Here is a 5,120-nt window from a genome sequence, read left to right as displayed (position 1 = left end):
GAAAAAAATCTTCAAGCAAAGAATTATGGCAATCTATCAGGTATGTCAGAGGATTATTATTCAGGTATAGGTAGGAGTAGCTGGCTTCTGAGATCCTTCTCTTTTTTTATTTTTTTTTTTGGTGAGGCAATTGGGGTTAAGTGATGGGCCCAGAGTCACACAGCTAGTGAGTGTTACGCGTCTGAGGTCATATTTGAACTCGGGTCTTCCTGACTCCAGTGCTGGTGCTCTATTCACTGCACCACCTAGCTGCCCTGAGGTCCTTCTCAAATCTGTGATTCTCTTCAATTCTGTTGTCTAGCCATACCTCCTTGTGAAGGTACTTGTGTAGTTGTGTACTTGTGAAGTTAATTTTTTTAAACCCTAATGAAATGAAATTTCATCTTATTAAATTTGGTCCATTCTAGCCTTGGGTATTTTGGGAACCTCATGCTGTCTCCAGTGTGTTATCTGCAAATTTGATAAGTATGCCACATATACCTTCATCCAAATCACTGATAAAAATATTAAGCACATGATTCCTGGATCATTTCATTAAAGACCTCTCTTCTTCATTAATAATTTTCTTGGTCTGGTTATTCAACTAGTTCCAAACCTTAGTAAACTATCTTCTCCAGGGGTGGGGAACCTGCGCCCTGGAGGGCCACAGGTTCTCCACCCTGATTCTAGCCAATGTCTTCTTCTTGTCCAAAAGGATAGCATGAGAAATAGCATGGTGAATACTTTTGTTGAAATCAGTGTATGACAGTAGTAAATGACTGTAATAATCTAGTGTTTGATAAACCCAAAGATCCAAGCATTTGGGGTAAGAACTCAATATATGGCAAAAATTACTGGGAGAACTAGAAAGCAGTTTGACAGAAACTAGGCATAGACCAATATCTCACACCATATATCAAGATAAGGCATAAAAGGTAATATCATAAGTAAATTAGGGAAACATGGAAAAATGTACCTGTCAGATCTATAAATAAGGGAAGGGTTTAAGACCAAAGAAGAGAGAGAGATTATGAGAAGTAAAACAGATAATTCTGACTACATGAAATTAAAAAGCTTTTGCACAAAACTAATACAGCCAAAATTGGAAGGAAAACAGGAAACTGGGAGAAGAAATTTACGTTTCCCTGATAAAGGCCTCATTTCTCAAATATATAGGGAACTGAGCCAAATTTATGAAAATAAGAGCCATTCCCCAATTAATAAATGGTCAAAGGATATGAACTGGCAATTTTCAGAAGAAATCAAAGCTATCTATAGTCTTATGAAAAAATGTTCTAAATCACTACTGATTAGAGAAATGCAAACTAAAACAACTGAGATACCCATCAGATTTGCTAACATAAGAGAAAGGAAAATAAATGTTGGAGGGGATGTGGAAAAATCAGGATACTAATGCATTGTTGGTGGAGTAGTAAACTGGTTCACTCCAGAGGACAATTTGGAACTATGCCCAAAGGACTATAAAACTCTGCATGTCCTTTGATCTAGCAACACTACTACAAGGGCTGTATCCCAGAGAGACCAAAGAAAAGGGAAAAGGACCTGTCTGTACAAAAATATTTATAGCAGCTCTTTTTGTGGTGGCAAAGCATTAGAAATTGAGGGAACGCCCATCAATTGGGGAATAGTTGAACAAATTGTGGTACATCATTATGACAGAATACTACTATGCTGTAAGAAATGTTGGAGAAGATGGTTGCAGGAACAACCTGGGAAGACTTATATGAACTGATACGAAGGAAAGTGAGCAGAATCAGGAGAACATTGTACACAGTAACAGCAATATTATAAAAGATGATCAACTGTGAAAGACTTAACTCTGGTCAAGACAAGGATCTAAGACATTTTGAAAGGATTCATGATGAAAAAATACTATCCACCTCCAGAGAGAGAACTGATAAACTCTGAATGCAGATTAAAGCATACTTAAACAAAACTTTATTTTTGTTTTGTGTTTTCCTTTGCAACATGGTTAATATAGAAATGTCTGGCATGATCTCACATGTATAACAAATCAAAGTGCTTGCCTTCTCAAGGAGGGGAAAGGGACAAGAAGGGAGGGAATTTGAACTCAAAATTTTAAAAAATTTTAAAAAATAAATACAGTTTTAAAGATTAATAAATTTTTACATGTAATTGGGAAATATTTAACAAAATAAAAATTTTAAAAAATAAATCAATGTATATTCTATCTTTACAGTATTTCCCTGATCTACCAGTTTAGTTACGTTGCCAGAAAAGGAAATGAGGTTAGTCTGGCATGACCTGTTCTTAATGAAGCCATGCTGGTTCAGTGATTACTAATTCCTTTTCTAAATGCTCAGATAGGCTGGCCTCATGGTTTGGGAGAGGGAACCTGTTCTTAGGGTCGTAGGTATGAGTGAATGATAGTCTGTTGCTTTCTTAGGTTTCTTGAGGTCCCAGGAGCACATCAGCTATAGGTTGTATGCATAGCTTATTAGCATACTCAGGTATGCCCCTTAGTTTCTGTCAATCCACAGATCTCAGGTTGGGGGTAAGAAGGTTTTGTTATTACTATTACCAGCATTAGTGGAATTAGAAGAAAATCAGAAAATTCTGCAAACTCCTTTAGGATAAGACCTACAATCATATCCCTTCTTTGGTGACTGGATTCTCTCCAGAAAGGCCCATCTTTTTAGTTCCAGTATTCTACTCCTGTTGGTATATGGATATAAACCATGGAATATATCTCCAAATGAGTATCACACGGAGAGCAACGAAAAGTTGCATGGCAGGAGCGCGCAGACTGCAACATAAAACTAATGAGGAACTTTGAAAAGCAAGAGTAAAAGATATTATCAGGGAAACGGTGGCATGCCAAAGGCCAGTGATGAGGTGGACAGCCAGGGTGTTTCACTGGTATTCTTATGACATCAGAAGAAAACAAGGAAGGTCATCACTATGTTGAGTGGACCCCCAATGGTGAACTTAAGGGAGGGCACAGCCAATAGTCACACAGGGCATGCAGGCATGGAAGAGTTGTGATCTGCATCATTTCAGGGAATCATTCAAACTGATGGGCTCTTAGATTCAACTGAAAAATGTCTTTAAATATAGTTCTTTTAGCAGCTAGCACAGGGTTGGTTACATAGCAGGCCCACAGCAAATACCTGAATTCTAAAATAGCTTGCATTTCCATAGAACTTTAAGGCTTAACAAACACTTTAGCTATATTACCTCATTTAATTCTCACAACCCTCTAAGGTAGGCAGTAAAATATCTATTCCCATTTTATAGCTGAGTAAACTGAAGATCAGGAGATTGGGACTTGAGATCAAGGTCACATAAAAGCTAGGACTCAAATGCAGGTCTTTTGACCCCTAAATTCAATGATAGATCCATTATACAAGGGCAGCTAGGTGGTGCAGTGAATAGAACTCTGGGCCTGGAGTCAAAGAGACTTCCCAAGTTCAAATCCAGCCTCAGACACTTACTAGCTGTGTGACCCTGGGCAAGTCACTTAACGATGTTGACCTCAGTTCCCTCATCTGTAAAACGAGCTGGAGAAGGAAATGGCAAACCCCTCCAGTATCTTTGCCAAGAAAACCCCAAATGGGGTCACGAAGGGTCAGACAAACAGAAAAACAACTGAACAACATCAATATCTAATATCTCTACAGCACTTTAACGTTTGCAAAGCATGTTACGTGTTAGTTTATTTGATCCTCACAACAACCCTGTGAGGTAGGTGCTATTGTTATTCCTGTTTTATAGATGAGAAAACTGAGGCTGAGGTTAAATGTCTTGTCTAAGTTTCCACAGCTAGTGAGATAAGATTTGAACTCAGGTCTTCCTAACTCCAATTCTAGCTCTCTACCCACTGTGTCATTCAGCTATCTGTGGGAACACTGTGGGAAGAGGAACTAAAAGTTCTAAGAAAGGATCAGGATGTGGGAGGCTGGCTGGGAGAGTGGTTCTAGGAGAAAGGCAGAAGGGAGGACTTGTCACAGAGCAGAAGTCAGTTAATGGGGAGTGATTAACAAAAGGAAAAGCATCAAGAAAACATTGTTTAAAATGCCCAGAAAACAGTCAGTACAGAAGGGGAAAGAGCAATTTTGTTACCACTGGAATATTTCTTTTAAAAAAAAACTGTATGAAAGTTCAGCCCTCTTCAGCTCTTTGAACCTTGAAATGTTTGTTGCTGAAGTACACAATTTAAAAGAAGAATCTTTTTTTTAAAATAGTGAGGACTTCCCTCAGAGGTGGAGTTTCTGTCTCTAGCAGGAGAAGCTAATTCAAGGAAATAGCCTCATTGAGCCTGGGAAAGTCCACTTGGGAAAGGATGTCTAGATATATTGCTTAGAAGATCCCAATATTGTTGTTTTCCCCCTTGGTCTCTAGAAGTCCCTGCTTCCTCTCTCCAGTCTGGAGGCTACTATGAGTCTTTGTGTCCAAACACTTCTGCCCACTGCCCCCCTAAAGACTTTTTGTTTTGTTGGCTAATTCACTTTAGTAATTGGTTTTGTGGCTCTGCTAGCTGCTGTTTCCTGGGCAGATTTCATTACCCTGGGGAAGGAGGGAGCAGAACTCCTATCTGAGCCTAAGGGATTCAGAAAATAATAGAGATACATCTCATCTTCAGCTTCTTCTAAATGCAGAGTCCTTGTGTGCTCCCTAGCTCTCTGCTTTCCAGTGCAGTGCATCCAACTGACTGCTTTGATTGTGGAAGCCTAAAGGAAAAGGAGGTGCACTGTTCCTGAAGTCTAAGTGCAAGAGGGAACACCAGCAGAAAAGGGATTATCCCTGGGAAGGTCCTAGAGGAGTTGGGGACGACATAATATGGGAATGGGGGAAGAAGGACAGAGATGAGCTCAAGGGCCCCAGAGAATGGTCCCTTTGTGTAGGGCAAGAAGCAGGAGGGGAGGTGACAAGGGAGCGATTGTGTGGGAAGGATGGAAGCGCCACACAGACTGGCACCACCATGGCCAATGCCAGATTTACTCCCCTCCCTGCTCCCAAGAAGGGAGAGGTTCCCTCTACCAGAGAAAGACATAAAAGGCAAAGCCCATCAGAACTGAAGACAGGGATGGGGATCCTGTTAACCAGGTGACTGAACCTTGGATGAAAGAAGCCCCCACCCTACCCCTGGACACAGGAAG

Source organism: Vombatus ursinus, unplaced genomic scaffold (assembly GCF_900497805.2).
Source record: "Vombatus ursinus unplaced genomic scaffold, bare-nosed wombat genome assembly UNPS02014798.1, whole genome shotgun sequence".
Classification (NCBI taxonomy): domain Eukaryota; kingdom Metazoa; phylum Chordata; class Mammalia; order Diprotodontia; family Vombatidae; genus Vombatus; species Vombatus ursinus.
The sequence above is the reverse complement of the archived record's forward strand: the minus strand, read 5'-3'. Positions refer to the sequence as shown.